The 17,231-nt window shown below is 45.7% G+C and overlaps 1 non-coding gene across 1 annotated transcript; it reads left to right on the top strand.

The window, feature by feature from the left end:
* Positions 1-15,950: 15,950 nt before the first annotated feature.
* On the top strand, positions 15,951-16,023 carry TRNAV-CAC (transfer RNA valine (anticodon CAC)). The gene has a single exon. It is a non-coding gene; the product is annotated as a tRNA-Val (tRNA).
* The last annotated feature ends 1,208 nt before the right edge of the window (positions 16,024-17,231 follow it).

Here is a 17,231-nt window from a genome sequence, read left to right as displayed (position 1 = left end):
AAAAAAAAAGCATGCTGTCACTCCAAAGTGACTGCTGGAAAATCTCTGGTGAAACTAAACACCTCGTTGGACAGCCAGAAAGCTTTAGGAAAGGAAACACTGGCAGGTGCTGTGAGAAGCAATGTCCTGGGAGTCAGGACCTGACTCCTGCATGGCACTCCCATCAGCTCTGCGCCCCTCCAGGACAGGGAAAAGCGGACGCCCCACGCGGACTGAGTCTGACACATCCAGACGTCTGACCCTCGCCTGTGGGAAGAAGCAAACACACTGCACTTGGCGCAGAGGTGTAGTATCCTGAATCCTCCTCTCTGCATCAAGAACTCACAGAACACCGCAACATCCCCAGTGAGCCAGAGACAGAAGGACAAAGCAGACAGCTGGGGGGCAGGAAGCACGCGCGCCCCGGCACTAACCGTGGGAGGCGCTCTCGGGTCTGAGGTAAGGACAGCCGTTCTTGGAGACTGGAACCCACAGCGGTTAGGAACATCACAAAGACTGTGCTTTCCTCTGTCCGGCCCAATGAGTACGTGAGGTGGCAGGCGGACGACCTGGGTCCGTCTGTCCATCTGACACTCCCAGGTACTGAAAACACTGCTGCAAGTGTGGTCCCTACAGTTACTGTCAAACATCGTGCAAACACGCTGAGTGACCGCGAAGCTTTGAGAACTCTACAACACGTGCCGAGTTCCTTCTGTGTACTGTGCCCTGATAAGCACTCTGGATAATGGATTCTTCACCTCGGCACGTCCACGGCATCATTTGCTTGTGTAAATAAAGTATCACTGGAAGCCGGTCACACTCGTTAATTTCTGCATTGTCTGTGGCTTCTCTGTGTCCTACAGTGACAGCTGAGTTAGGGCAACAGGGGCTTGATAACTGAAACGCAGAAATATTTACCAGTGGACCCTTCCTAGGGAAAATCGGACGGTCCTTTCAGCACTGTTAGCAGCGTTAAAATAGAAAGCGTTATCCATTCTTCTCCCTCAACTTGCCGTGGTTTTTAAAATCTTGCTGTTCAGTGTTGTAACTAACAAAATAAAATATTTAGTCATCGCTATATTTTTTTCCTTTGGTCTTTCTACTGTGCAATGCCAGTTCTAAATTTCAGTTTCAGAGGACTCAGTCTGTACTGAGAATCACTGGAATGCAGGGTTTTTGGACGGTCCCCTCAGTATTTCATGATGACAACGGTGGAAACACTGCACATGACCGACTCCACATGTTACTTCACTTCTTGATACACACGTGTCTGTTCTGTCAACACTCTCGAACGTCCGTTTACTGACAAGCAAGGTAAGATGCAATGGAAAGGAACTATGCTTTGCCATCTTTTTGTTTCCTATGTCCTCTTTTTCTTTCTGGTTTGTTCTTGTTTCTTAAGAAGGGCCAAACTGCGGTCCCAATGAAAAGCATGACCACTCTGAGCGGTGAGGGCGTCCACTTGGCCACAGATGTAATATTCACCTTGCACTCGCTCTGAATCCTGCGGACCTCCCACCCATGGCGGGTCCGGCCAAACTGTGTGCTCACGGACCACTGTGAACCGGGTAATCTGCTGGGGTACCGAGGAAGGGACTTGGAATCAAGGCACGACACCCATAAGCTCCCCCGTTCAGGCAATGCTTAGTGTTCCCACTGCACTCCACTTACAAAACACAGCTGCAAAGTGCTCGTTCTTCAGAACCTGAAGGCAGATGCGGCAGAACACCGACCCCAGTATGTGACCTTCTACAAATGGGACCCTGTGCACGATGCTCATGCCATACACCCATGACGGGGGACCCGGTGTTAGGAACCTGTGCCATTTAATTTCTCTTTTCAACCCAATTATTGTCCATCCTAATCAGACACTGCTATCCTGAGTGGAGAGCTAGGTTTTCCAGAGTTGTATTCTTAGGGAAAGTATTCTTAACCTCTGCCTGATATGGAGCATTATGTAAGAGGACCACACTGTAAACGCCCTTCTTTGGGTCCTTTGGTTGAACTCTGTGTTCAGAGACTCACCGAGGCAGATTTAAATACATGCAGCTTACTGTTCTTCATGGCTGTACTGACTTCCTTTGTATCACTGCAACACAGGTGGTCCATCCAAGCTACTTTTGAGGAGGACACGTGTGTTCTGGCGGTTTGGTTTTACAAAAGAGGTCTGTGAACATCCCTGCAAGTGCCTCGTGGTCTACATGGTCCTGAGATATCCATGGTTTATGCATCCGAGCAGAACTGCTGGTTTATGCCTTATTCTTACCATAGACTTCCCTCTGAAACCACGCTGACAACTGACAATCCAACAAGAGGTGGGTGAGCGTGTCCACTGATTCAAGGCCCAGGTGTCCTCAGTATTTCTCAAATATCATTGTTTCAGCAAACCCTATAGCAAGACATGATACCTCATTGTTAAGTTTGTGTGTATATTCTATGAATGAACTTAAAAACCTTCAGTATGTTTGAGTTCTATTTATTATGTATTGAAGTACAGTTGATATACAATGTTGTGTTGGTTTCAGGTGTACAGCATAGTGATTCAGTTGTACATACATACTTTTTCATTATAGGTTATTACAAGATATTAAATGTAGTTCCCTGTATTATGCAGTATGAACCCCACTGGTAACTGTAAGTTTGTTTTCTGTCTGTGAGTCTTTCTGTTTTGTAAATAAGTTCCTTTGTCTTTTTTCCAGATACCACAGATAAGCGATATCGTATTTTTCTTTGTCTTTCTGGCTTATATAAATTTTTAATAGAAAATCTTTTTGGTGCTTTTGCTAACCTTCAATTCAGTGACTACCTCTTGAAGAGTGGACATGCGCTGTCTTCATTATCCCATAGTCTTCATGGGTAGGTGAATGTAGTTTCCTTTAGTTGAGTAAGGCAGTTTTAGGCACAGGGTAAAGGCTCCATAAAACGTTTCTGAACTGAATTGAACAGAAAGCATCTGTGTGTGTGTGATTTGATTCCGAATTTTGGGTCTTTCCAAATTAAGGAGAACCCATGACTATACACAAGTAATTATGCTCCAAATACTTAATGTTTCTTATTTTCGTCAGCCAGAAGACACGCAAAGATTAATCAACTGCTCTCTATCACAGCTTCACATGGAGGAAAAAAGGGCATTCACAAACTCAAGAAAATCTGCCTTCTCCCATTTTCCTTCCCATGCATGGCTATGACTCTCTCACATTTTCTGGCATGAGTTTCTGGCAACTAATGTTAATTCTTATGACTCACCGCTTGCCTAGAGTAAACCGTGTCATTTAATTAAGGAACAAAAATAATACTGGTGAGAAAGGCATCGAGGTGCAGAGAGAAAATATTTTTAAAACCTTGCACTAAACTACAGAGTTCACCGACCGTCCGTACACTTCAGCATCCACGTGAAGGTGGCAGGGCCCAGATGACTAACACACTGAAGTTGAAATCGTGGAGAGTGAGTCAGGAGACTGACAGCTCCTCGCAGCTTTCATTTCCGTAAGAAGCCTTGCATCCATACATAAATATAAGACGTATGTTTACGTCGATGTGTCAACGGGCTGTCCTCGTAACGTGGAGATTCTGCTTCATTCTGCAGTGACAACAGCAATCTGGTTCCTTATGTCAGACGCTTAAATGGTTTTAAAGCGTGTTCTTGTTTTCAGTTCCCTAGCGATTCTGAACACTGAAAACAAACACGCACACCTGAACCATGAGCTCTGTGAAATCATTAGCCCACCGGGAAACGACGGAGTATGGTCTCAGGTCCTTAAGCACACGTCACCCCGGAGGTTTTTTAACCCCGTAAAGGTGTAAAAACCAATAGATCAGTTCCCTCAGTCACTACCTAGGTAAGATTACCAACCACACACGGCTGTTTTCAGGATTTAAAAAGTGGGAATGTTCTCTGTAAACAGAGATGAACTATGAATTTCACTTTGGCTTTGTACCCAGCAGTCTGATGTTGAAGTAATGTGAACATTTAGACGATGAATAAAGACGGACACAGGTATGTCCAACAGTAATGAAGATCTGTGTGACTCTGCAAAAGCAAGAAACGGCCCCACTTCTGGTTACTTCCACGGTGATGGCAGAACTTAACGCACAAAACTGTGGGCAGCTCTCTGTCCGGGCAGAACCACGGGGCGCTCGTCAAAGGCACGTTGCCAGCGTGGGCTGCTGTACGTGAGTGAGTGAGGACACGCTGTGACGCGAGGGAAGCCGAGCACCCACGCCTCTCATGTGCGGACCACACAGTGATGTACTAAAATGCTGGCAGAACCGCCTTTGCCGGCACAGAATTTATAACTGATTGGAGCCTGACAGGGTGCAAAGCCATTTCCGAGGGGAGTTTTTGGAATGAAAACGCGTAAAACTGAGACCAGTTCAACTGAATAAAGAGTGAGTGTAGGCCCCCAACTGTGGGAATAAAGGAACGAGCCTTGGGCCGGAATGGTAAACAAGTCATAAAAAGCTGCAGACTCAGAGGTGAGAAGGCTGGTTAGCCAAGGACGGGTAAGGTCCCCAGAGGGGGGCAACCTAAGGCAGGCACAGCAGCCTGAGTCCAGGAAGAATGTTGTGAAGCAGCCGTTTCTCATACGTTCTGCCCTGATAAGTTGTAAGTCTCGCTGGTGCCAACACAAACATGATTTACCAACATAAAGGGTCTTCTGACCTTGAGCCAGACACTGCCTGTTAACCGTTTCCCTTGTCATTCCTCTTTGCTATATAAGACTGTGCAACTTAATAAAGCTTCAGAGTAGCCATCAGCTCTCTCCGCATACGGTGTGTATGTGTACGTGGTATCGCGACACCGACACTCACATGTGCGGACCTCACAGCGATGTACTAAAATGCTGGCAGAACCGCGTTTTCCGGCACAGAATTTACAACTGTTTGGAGGCTGACAGGGGTGCAAAGCCATTTCCAAGGGCAGTTTTTGGAATGAAAACGCATAAAACCGAGAACAGTTCAACTGAATAAAGAGTGAGGAAAGGTAATTCTCACGCTTGGAGGTAGCTGGTTAAAATTCCTGGACACCACTCCAACACAAAACCCTGTAATGCTCTAGGACACACAGAAATAATCATGATTATAAAGAATGCCACAATGGCAGCATACTTACCTAAAAATACTTGGACCATTAAACATCAGAGTTAGCTGAGACAGACTACGATGCAAATTCATGTTTTAAAATGGTTGAGGTTCAATGGTTAGCATCGTACACGAACCCTGAATTTTTCCCCCTTGGAGGTGAAAGAAAACATTTGGTGCAAACTGGTACTTAGAACATGGACCGAGTCACTTACCCCCCACTGTTTACTGACAAAAGACAAGTCTGAAAGTGATGGAACATGAGGGTTTCAAAAGAGGCAATGAAGACCCCATGACCAAGGACCCCCACCTAGAACACGTTCTCTCCAAGGCTTTCTGTCTCCCTGTGTCCTCACACTGCTTATAAACATCATGGTGTCTCTAATGATCTCTCTCCTCTCACAACAGTGGTAAACTCAAGGTGCAGAACCGGTGGGACTTCCCTAAAGGCCTGGAGACGCAGAGAAGAGATGGCACAAGCAAACTGTCGGGGAAGGGTGCCCGTACGGTACACCTCACACACTGAGACGGGAACTGAGAGCGAAAGGAGGAACCACAACCGAGAACACGAAACAAAATTGCAAGTTTAAACACTGCATGTTCCTTGTAAGACAGATTTTCACGCTGTGCTAAACTTTAAGTCTACCTGCGTAATGAGGATGTCCCCACAGGACAATCCCTCCTGCGAAGAGTGCCACCTCTTGTTTGTTCCCCATCACAGGAGGAGCTGGACACCGGGAACTCTCGGGCACCCCACTCCCTGTGTGTGAAGCGCCGGTCCTGTCTGAGCCACGCGTGGAGGGGAGGCCGGCCTGGCAAACGCAGGACTGGGAGGTTAAAGTACCCTTGAGCAAAATTACTAGCGATGTGCTGGGAACTGTCAGCTATATGCTGTTTACAAAGAAATCCTCAAGCAATGAATTAACCAAGCGAGTATGTCAGAGACCCTGCCTCCCTCACGATACTTGCACTCTTTTTTTTTAATTGAAGTACAGTCAGTGACAATGTGTCCATCTCTGGTGTACAGCACACTGTCCCAGTCATGCATACACATATGTATGTTCATTTTCATATTTTTTCACTAAAGGTTATTACAAGATACTGAATATAGTTCCCTGTGCTGTACAGAAGAAACTTCTTTTTTAATCAATTTTTTACACACTGCGGCTAACTTTCACAAATCTCAAACTCCCAAATGTATCCCTTCCCACCCACCTTTCCCCAGGAAACCATAAGACTTTTTAGTATGTCTGCGAGTATGTTTCTGTTTTATAGATGAGTTCATTAGTGTTCTCTTTTCTTTTTTTAAAATTCCACATGAGTGGTATCTTATGATATTCTTTCTTCCTGGCTTAATTCACTTAGAATGATGATCTCTAGGTCCATCCATGCTGCTGCAAATGGCATTGTTTTATTCTTTTTTATGGCTGAGTAGTATTCCATTGTATAAATACACCACAGCTTCTTTATCCAGTCATCTGTCCATGCACATTTAGACTGTTTCCATGTCTTAGCTACTGTAAATAGTCCTGCTGTGAACACTGGGGTGCAGGTGTCTTTTCAAATTAAAGTTTCCTCTGGATATATGTCCAGAAGCGGGATTCCTGGGTCATATGGTAAGTCTATTCCTAGTCTTTTGAGGAGTCTCCATACTGTTTTCCATAGTGGCTGCACCAAACTGCATTCCCACCAGCAGTGGAGGAGGGTTCCCTTTTCTCAACAGCCTCTCCAGTATTTATCATTTATGGACTTTTGAATGATGGCCATTCTGACTGGTGTGAGATGATGCCTCATTGTAGTTTTGATTTGCAGTTCTCTGATAATTAGTGATACTGAGTATTTTTCACGTGCCTATGGGCCAGTTGTATGTCTTCACTGAAGAATTGCTTGTTTAGGTCTTCTGCCCATTTTTGGATGGGGTTGTCTGTTTGTTCTGTTAAGTCATATGAGCTGTTTATATATTCTGGAAATCAAGCCCTTATTAGTTTCATCCTTTGCAAAAACTTTCTCCTATTCCGTAGGTTGTCGTTTTGTTTTGCTTATGGTTTCCTTTGCTGCGCAGAAGCTTTTAAGTTTAATTAGGTCCCATTTGTCTACTTTTGCTCTTAATTCTACCGCCTGGGTAGGCTGCCCCGGGAGAAGGCTGCTAACACGTATGGGGGTACTTGTACTTTTCCCCTTGCCTCTCACAGTCCCAGGCAGGGGTCCCTGGGTTCCTGGATACAGGCCCCCACATCTTCCGAGGAGCAGTCACCTGCTGCAGCAGCAAGAGGAGGCGGCTTTGCTCCTGGACTTTCTGAGGGCGGCTGGGCTCAGAAGGTTTGAGGGGAGCAATGATTCAGGGACACAAGACTTGGAGGGAGGGGAAGGCAGATGCCGAACACTAGAACGTGACAGAAAGGAATGAAGTAGACTCTAAAGATATTTCAGATGTGCACAGCCTTGGACTCGAGTTTCTCTAACCAACTGGAGTAACAAGAGAGCGTTGTGTCTAGATGTGTGTGTGTCTGTGTATCCACGCAGAGAATGAAAGACGTGTCCATCCATCCTACCTCTCGGCACCTGGGTGTGATGCTATCATCTTTTTTTTTTTTTTTTTTGGAGGGGAGGTAACTAGGTATATTTAGTCAGTTTATTTTAGTGGAGGTGCTGGGGATTGAACCCAGGACCTCGTGCGTGCTAAGCACGCACTCTAACTCTTGAGCTATACCCTCCCCACCTCCCTATCACCTCATCTTCATCCTTCCAACACACACCACCCAGGTGTGTCTTCATCTATGACATAACCATCTATCCTCCCTCCCTTCCATCACCTTCATCTACACACACACACACACACACACACCCCTCCGAGCAGCACTGAACGTTCAGAGACTGGGGGTTTCCAGGTGAAAGGGAAGGGGAAAGAACGGCCAGCGTCACGTCCTCGACACTCCCTGCCCAGTGCTCCCGATTACACAGCTGTAAACGTAACGGGGGGCACACGGCTGTGCACGTCGTGGAAAAGTGAGTGTTGGCTACAGTTTGCTTTGTAACGGAATGGAACGGGCGGGAAGTGTACTTTGGGCAGCTCCCAGCGCCTGCCAGACAGTAGTGTAGCTGATATAATGTACCCAGCCCATTCACTGTAACTATTCCCGCACATTAGCATTATTCTGGGTTACGTTTTTTCTATCATCTTCAAGAGGTAATGATGCTGACAGAGTGCAGCTCTGCAACTTTACTGAAGGTTGTGTAATAGCCCTTCTTTACTGGATTTATAAAAAAAAAAAAAAAAAGAGTTGCTTTTTTCAGCATCAGTGTAGCCGCACATTACAGAACAATTTGCAGTCATTTTACTCATTTTCTGAAAGAAGCAGGAGGCAAACTACCCCACGCCTTGGTTCTCCATCCATTATTTCAGGGTATGAAGATTGTTTTCCTTTAAAGATAAAAATTATTGTAATTCCGAGACATGATGGAAAAACTCGGCTGAAACCTATTTTCTGAGCAGAAAAAAGAAATCAAAACACTCGGAAAAATGAATTATTTAAGCAAAGGCAGTTTGAAATTTTAGATCAATAAAATTATGCCAATATCTTGACACATGAACTGATGAAAACTGAAAATACACTGTGAATTTTATAATGCACTGCCTAAAGAAACCACACTTAAAAGAATTGCACCTTCGTTCATTTATTTTTTATTTTTTGGTACTGAATGACTGTTTTCACTTCGATCCCTTGAATTAACTTGATCTCTGACTTAACAGAGCCATACATTTTCAACAGCTACCTTTCTCCAACTTCAGCTGCCAAGATTTGTTTTGCATGCAGTGAGAGTCACAGAAACACTTACCTCCCTGTATTTCAATGGGATATTTCTCCGTCCCTCTTCTATTTTTGGAGAATTACTTGCACAAGACAAGAACTCAATGTAGGAAAATACTCTAAATAAAAAGACACAGCCAGCTGACCTCTGGCGATGGCTCTGGTAGACCTGAGTCTAACTGCACTGTGCATCACTTTTTAATTTCCACTTCTCGTTGTGGAGAGGCGGTGTCAGAAAGACACGGCGACACTCACTTGGCATCTCCAGGATTCAGTCTGGGTGTCCCAAAGGCGTATGGTTTAGTGGCGTGAAGGTGGAAGGCTACCTTGTCAGATTGTAAATATATAATCAGCAGCTGCAGTGCTTGCATTTAAGATGGTCCAGTCCTTGGGATTCCAAGGACGTGCGGTTACAGACGGGAAGTGAGGGGAGAGAACAGGCCTTCAAGAAGAGCTCTGTGGTAACTTATTTTAACCGCATTAAGTTATCAACAGTAACAGAGCACAGCGGGTTAGTCTACCCGACAAAGTGGAACATCACCGTCCCTCAGGTACCTGACAGGTAAATGCTACGTCGAAACACTTGAACGTGGACAGCCAACTGGAGACGTGAACGAGGCTGAATGCCACCGAGCCCTGTCACCCCGGAAAGCAGGCGTGGCTAAGAGCTCCCCGCTCTCTGGCGTCCGTGAAAACTTCCCGTGACTTGGGAAGACTCACGGATGCCCCTGCCCGCCCAGGACAAGCCCAGATGCAGACCCTGCATGTTCCCACCCCTCGTCTCCTAAAGGAGGCACTGAACTGTTCAGTCCGCACTCCGCCAGGGGAACACAGTCACTTTAACTCCCTTTCTCCTGTGAGGCGTGAACTTCGGCCCCCTGCCAGTCTGAAACACGGAACCGACCCTCTTTAAGTGACCCCCTTCCCCCCAAAAAAACCACAAACAGACAGGCTGCTATGGCTACAAAACATCCTCCCACCTGGCTGTCGGAGGACCCAGCACTGCCGCACACAGAGCGTCGTCTGTCCCGAGGAAGAAGAGTCCCTTTGGCCTCACCCTGGGGACGGCGACATGGCTCACGGTAACAGTGCTGGAATTGCTGCAACAGTCTGTCCCCCAGGTCAGCAGCCACCCCCGTGTCGGCAATCCCCCATGGAAAGTCCATCTCCTTCCCCAGCACAGCTGAGCGCTTTCCCCACGCCCACCCGCAGCCCACCCTGGGGTGCACGCAGGATGCCCGGGGCACCCTAACCTTCACCGCTTTCCTCTGACACCTGGCCCATCTGTGCTGAGGCTGCAGGAACCCAATTCACCCATCTGCCTGGAACAACTCAGCCAACAGCAGCAGACAAAATGCATGAAAGCCGGATCTCAGCACGTCAGACGTGACACAGGCAATGCCCCGAAAGTAAGCAGGTAAGACTGTCCCTCCAGAGACCCTGAGGACAGTGCCTGAGCCGACTGACAGCCAGACAGTTCACTGAGACAGCCTCTCTGGAGTTCCACACATGAGAAAAGTATATAGAAAAATACATCCTTAGCAAAGAGGAAAATAACACATTTTTGAAAGCAAAAGCTACTTACAAAACGGGTCGTGCTGAGTGCAGGGTTAGTTTCTGTGATGAAACAAATATGAAAAACTAGCAACATTCAAAGCTGAGTTTCATGAAAGAAAACCAAGGGACGTTCCCAAAGGACAGATAGAAGATGATGCGTTATTTCCAAAGAAAAAATGAAGCTCAACCGTGGTCACCGCTGAACACATCAGATATACACACACAGACACAGGAATACATCTGGTATACGTGCTCGTACACACACACACACACACACACACACACACACACACACACACACACCAGAGGCCGAGCATGTCTCACTGACAGATACATAATCTCAACATATCTTGGTGATAAATACAGTTAGCCTACAAAACACACATCATATATACATATATATAAAGATGTATCTAAATGTGTATAAATATATATAAATCACATATATATACACACACATACCTTAGGGCTATGTGGTTCACCATCCATTTTTACATCTACTCAAAACACAGGAAGCAAATAGGAAAAACAGTTTGTAAAAAACAGCCAATAGGAAAAGGAAAATAAATCACTCAGAACTGATCAAACGACTGATGAAAAATGTGTGCATACAAGATTCTCAGTGAGCTCTGAACTGAAACAGGTAACTAAGCAATTTTAAAACCTCACTTCCAGAAGCAAAGTACATAGGGTGCACCTTAATTACAAAATTAATTACAGGGTTTTGGGGTGTGGACTACAAGAAAGGACAGATTTTAGAGTTGCTAGTTTGTAAATTTTTTTTTCAACTCGTGTACAGTAGATTCTATCCAACGGTGAAAAAATGACCAACGTGATCTCAGTGTACGGTACTCCTGAGAAGGCGTTATCTACACGTCACCAGGCCCTGGCATCACCTGAGCTGCTCACACAACGCAGATGCCAAAGCCCTGGCCCCCTCGAGAGTCTGAAAAGAGGGTCTCTGGAAATGGACATGGTCTTCTCCAAACACCGCAGGTGGTTTGAATGGAAGTGGTTATTAGCCTCACTTTGAGAAATATTGAAACAGACAAACCAAAACCTTTCCATCAATAATTACACAAATATTTCCATTTCTCACACACCAAGAGTGCATCAAATAGAGCTGGCAAATGACAAAATAAAGCAGGTACCGTCCACCGAAAAGCACAGAAGGACACAAAATGAGGTAAGATTTAACCCAACCCAAGACCGTATTAAGGTTTTACACCACAGCAGCGGACCAAATTTGTAACAAATCAATGCAGACTCAAGAGACACATGGAAAGTCAATCAGAAGGGTTGCCAGTTAAAGAAAGGAGAAAGACTTACGGAAACATATGTAGACAGAATTAGAACAAGCCTGGCAATGCTAACGGCAGGCACGTTTGGATCTAAGACACTCATCATCAAATAAAAGCTGTATGGACTAGTACTTGGCCATAAAAAAGAAATAAAATAATCCCATTTGCAGCAACATGGATGCACCTGGAGATCACCATACTACGTGGTGTAAATCAGACAAAGACACACAAATACCATACATCACTTATTTGTGGAACCTAAAAAGTACAAATGAATGCTTATGCAAATCAGAAAGAGATTCACAGACAGAGAAAATAAACTTATGGTGACCAAAGGGGAAAGGGAGGGTAAATTAGGAATTTGGGATTTGCAAATACATACTACTATATATAAAATAGATAAACAAGTCTGTACTGTACAGCGCAGGGAACTATATTCAATACTTTGTGGTACTCTATAATATAAAGAATATGAAAAGGAATATATATATGACTGAATCACTATGCTGTACCCCAGAAACTAACACAACACTGTCAATTGACTGTACTTCCATAAAAAAAATCCAGTAATAATGTATAATGGAAAAGCAGCTGAAAAAGAATATATATCTACGTATAAATGAGTCACTACGCTGTACACCTGAAACTAAGATAAGATTGTAAACTCAGCTATACTTCAATTAAAAAAAAAGAGGTAAAAGGGAAAAAAAAAAAACTTATAAAGTGCAAAACCATCCGTACATGTGCCTGTTTGTGTAAGACACCTGAGCTCCTAAGTGCGTGTAGCTCCCCACCCAGGGGCCCCAGCACGGCCCACTCCCTTCATCCATGTCGTAACAGGTCCCCATCTGTCAGGACACAGTGGCCACCTGTGCGCGCAGCAGATCCTGAGGCTCTCCTCTGGCTTTAGGGTCTCTGTGCCGACCTAAGGGGACACGTCCCGTCAGGGTTTTGCAGTCCTGAAGGCTGAAGCCATCGGTGTACTTAAGCTCCCTACAGGGCAGCGGGATCACAGGGGTCTGGGGGTGAGGGACGACAGCCAGCTCCAGACAGAGGTCTCCTTGCCGTGACCCTGCAGGACAAGACCTGAGCCCGGAGGAGACCACATCCTTGGCCCAGATGCTCTGTGACTCAGCCAGACTCCTCTTGTCTCTGCCCACACAGACGCACAGAATCAGGAGACCCCGGGGTGCCTGGATACTGGCACGGTGTCCTGCCCTGAGGGACACCCAGCGCGGAAAGCAGTGCGGACAGCCGCCCAATGGTTCACGAGGGGAAAGACGGACAGGGCGAGGCTGCACACACGGCAGTTTGTTTCTTCACTGATTGCCTAATGACAACTTCTTTAAATTGTCATGAGCGATGCCATCACTTCAATAAAAAAGTGGGAAAAATAAGGCTTTTAAGTGAGTGCACAGTCTACACCCTGGTGCACCCATCGGCCTAGGGTCACACGGGACCCACAACGAGAATGCTGGAAGTATGAATCACTCTGTCAAGCCCGCAGGGCATCTGCCGTTGGTAACTCTTCCTCTCAGCAGCAGGCACTATTATTTTCAACCAAAGCATCCACCCCCGCAGCAGCGCGTTCCCAACGTGATGAACGTCAGCGTTCTCGGGAGGCCAAGGATGTGACCACGTGGGAAGACAAGGACACAGTTAACCAGGCGCCGGCGCCCAGAGGGGCAAAGGCTGACTTCTCTCTATTCGTCGTAGTGAAATCACCCAAAGGGCACAGACTGCACACTTTTATGACGTGGCATCGTGTGGCACCTGTAGTCTGGGACAGAAGCACCGATTAAGACGGTGACTCTGGCTTCTCTTCAAAGGCGGCTTTTATAGGGATTTGGGGGTCGTCTTTAAGCACGTGAGACAACCATGCTTTCTCTGTTCCTTTTTAAGCAGTATTTAAATTTTTTCAATGTCTCTCACAATAATGCCACTTTAAAAGTTGCACGACTGACTAATTGGCTTCCTCTATTTTCTGTATCTTATGAGACACGTACAAGAGAGGAAATAATTAGCCGACAACAAAAATCTCACAGGGGATTAGCTTCCGTGAACTTGACAGAAATAACGTACATTATCACTTAGGTATTTAGTAATAAAGTGGACTCATTCATTCTCACGTACACTTGGTAGAAGCAGTCTGCTCCAGTGGACTAGGAAACTTCTCTCATTGCTATTTTCAACAGCACACGCTGTAAACCTAGGATTATCTGAAAGCATAAACTTCATCTTCCTGCCGTGAATAAACCCTCATTAATAGGGGAGGCCAGAAATGAGTGGTGATTACCAAAGATCAGCGACTATTCTAAGGTCTTTACAATTATTACCTGTTTGGTCATCAAAATAACCCTCTGCAGCTGAAGAAAGAGCGGGATTATTATTAAGAAAGAGTGGGATCTTTTCTTTACAAATGGCAAACCGCTCAGTATACATCTGTCCTCTTTACACCCTGGTTTTATCTCCTCCTTTCACTCTGGCGCAGGAAATCACTCAACGTTAAACAATAAATCCTGTTTCTTAGCCCCTCAAAGCCTCAACCTCCGCATCTGTGGAATGGGGTAACACTGATACCAAGTTCGTAAGGGTACTGGGAGAAACAGACAAGACTGCGGAGACGACGCAGTAACAGCGAACGCTGTGAGGACTCAGAGTATTATCTGTTAGGTTTTTATCGTTAATAATAATCTGTGGCTTAGTGACCTTGTTCCCATAGATGTACTTTCCTTTTCTCTCTCTGTGAGGGTTAAACGCAGCATTCGTGCCAGTCCTGAAGGGTCAGAATCCCTGGGACGTGGTTTCTTCATCTCCTGTCAACCCGAGAGCAGCGGTCCACGAGGAAGCATCCTGGAGCGTGGTCTCGGAAGATGCTGCAAAATACCTCTCTCCGTGTCATTCAGCACACTGGGTGACACACACCCTTGAGAGTCAGTCATAAATTTTCTTATGGATGAACTGCCATCAACGCAGCTAATAAAGCCAGCCCCCGAGAAGCCGTAACACTGTCCGGGAAACTACGAGAAAGTAAACCCACCCATAACATGAAGAAGCAGGCCGAGCTTCGACGCCTGAACGTGGTAATAAACGAATTTGAAAATTTCCAACTCGTCTTGAGAAAGCTATTTGACTTTCCCTTAAGGTGTGAGTCACCTTTCAACCTATTTATCCACTATCTCCACAAAATTAAAACAAAGAAGCAAGCTATATAATGAATGCTCTGTTAGAAATATTTGTATCTGTGTGTGTCGCTAAAATTGCATGCATTCACATTTATATTTTTGCCTTGATCCAACCAGAAATGCTACCATAGATTTATCTGTCAAATTAGGGCATTCTCCTAAAGGGAGACTAATATCATAAAGACCCGTGGGACAAAACCGGTTCCGTTATGTTGATAATAGCTGGTAATTTATTGTGACAGCAGGAGTAGCAATAAAACTGTGGGACAGAGCTGAACAGCGGAAACGTCAATCTAACAATTTAACGTCTCATAGAAAATATAAAAAGGAGATGCATGAGGTTCCTGATTAAACTTGCTGGCCTGTGTGTATCCAGTGCGGCGTTACTGTGTTTCTTTAGCTAGACTGTCATTAATTACTGCTGACTGTGCAGTCCTTGTCTAAAGCTGTTTGTTAACATCGTCATGACAAAGACATCTATCTTCGCGTATTTCTGAGAACTTCTCTCGTGCGTCCCGAATCATTAGGATTTGGTTATGCTAATTGTCTGTCATAACAATATTTAACCGCGTTTTTCAGCAACAGTAATAGAAGAATATTTAACTGACAGTGGCATAAATATAGGTTCCACATGGATTCAATTACAACAGAAATAAGATGGAGAATAACGACCTTAAGAAAAATCTGGAAACGAGAACACATGTATGAGTTTTTGCTACAGGCCTAATCCAGCTCAATGTAAGTGCTTTTCCTAAGTGAAGGTCACATAAACCCAAAGACACAGCCCACAGGCAATCTGACTTCACATGTCTGCCCTACATCTACGGCATGGAAATACAGTTCGACCCTGCAAATAATAACATTACAATAAAAATATTCGCAGAACATAAGGAAACCACGCAGAGTCAGGGAAATCTGAAAACGGAGGCCTTCTGTGGGAATCTGCTTCTGTTCCACCATTTCCTCTCTCTGTTTTAACGTAACGTTTTCTCCCAAGGAGGTGGAGAATTTTGTTAAGTCTAAATGTAAATTAGGGGGGAGGGTGTAGCTCAGTGGTAGAGCGTGTGCTGCACATGCACAAGGTCCTGGGTTCAATCCCCAGTGCCGCCATTAGAAAGGAAATTAAAAATAAACAAATACACCTAATCACCTCCACCTCCCGATAGAAACCACAGGGGTTAAATACAGCCCTACGCACGGGCCACCATGAACGTAACCACCACACCAGCCAGCCTCACTTGACCTGTGTGACCAGTGAATGCCCAGCGGGTTGTCCAGGCCCCCTCCGACCCCTTTCACAGACTATTCATTCTCCAACTCCCTCTGACAGATCCTCTGTGCTTTCCTCTCCTAGAGTCCCAGGACTTAGCCACCCACCTCAGTCAGCAGAGCACTCTGCTTTCCATTGCTTCCACAGCACCGAAGCAATGAGACCAGCACCCCTGGGCTTCTACCTGCTCGGCCACTGCCCCACGCACACCTGAACCACATACTCCCCTCCCCACTGGAGGCGGTTAAGGCTCAGATGCTGGGTACCCCCTCCTCTCTGAACACAGTGCTCCCGTCTGGGCAAGGCTTCCCCTTGTGCTCTGAGGGATGCTGGACCGAGTCCCGAGTGGGTGTCTCCCAGCCACAAACACACCGGCCTCATTTTCAATGCTAGAAAAATATGCTCTCCACCCCACTTCCCCAGCCTGCCCAGGCCCACGCCTTCCTGCTCCCACACGTGCTGAAATCCCCCCAAAAGAACTGCGTCTTCTCCCCACGTCTCTGACGCCTCCACCAGCCCGTTCTGCCCTGGAGGTCATCCAGGCACATAATGTCTGCAACTGCCTTGGTTCTTGAGCTTTTCTGGATCCTATTCCCAGTAACATGTGCTTCAACTGTATATGTGTGTGTGTGTTTGTGTGTGTGTGTGTACACATTACGTCCATCACACATATTATCAATTAAGCACCAGACAGGTGTTGGCAAACAAAGTAATTCAGTAAACAAAAAGAATATACACATACATTTACTACATGCACTACATTTTAAAATAAATACATAATAAAATATACGTATACATATGAATATATGAATATATCCACGTATGTATCTTATAAGACTTTCCTTTGGCCACTATAAAAAATTACCACAAATTTGGTAGCTTAAACCTGGAGAAATTTCTAAAACAACACAGATGTATTCCCCTGTGGTTCTAGGGGACAGAGGTCAGAAATCAAGGTGTCCCAGGGCCGCGCTCCCTCTGGAGGCTCCAGGGGAGGGTCCCTCCTGCCTCTTCTAGCTTCTGGGGGCTCCAGGCGTCCCTGGGCTGG

The sequence above is a fragment of the Camelus dromedarius genome, chromosome X (assembly GCF_036321535.1).
Source record: "Camelus dromedarius isolate mCamDro1 chromosome X, mCamDro1.pat, whole genome shotgun sequence".
Classification (NCBI taxonomy): domain Eukaryota; kingdom Metazoa; phylum Chordata; class Mammalia; order Artiodactyla; family Camelidae; genus Camelus; species Camelus dromedarius.
The sequence above is the reverse complement of the archived record's forward strand: the minus strand, read 5'-3'. Positions and strand labels throughout refer to the sequence as shown.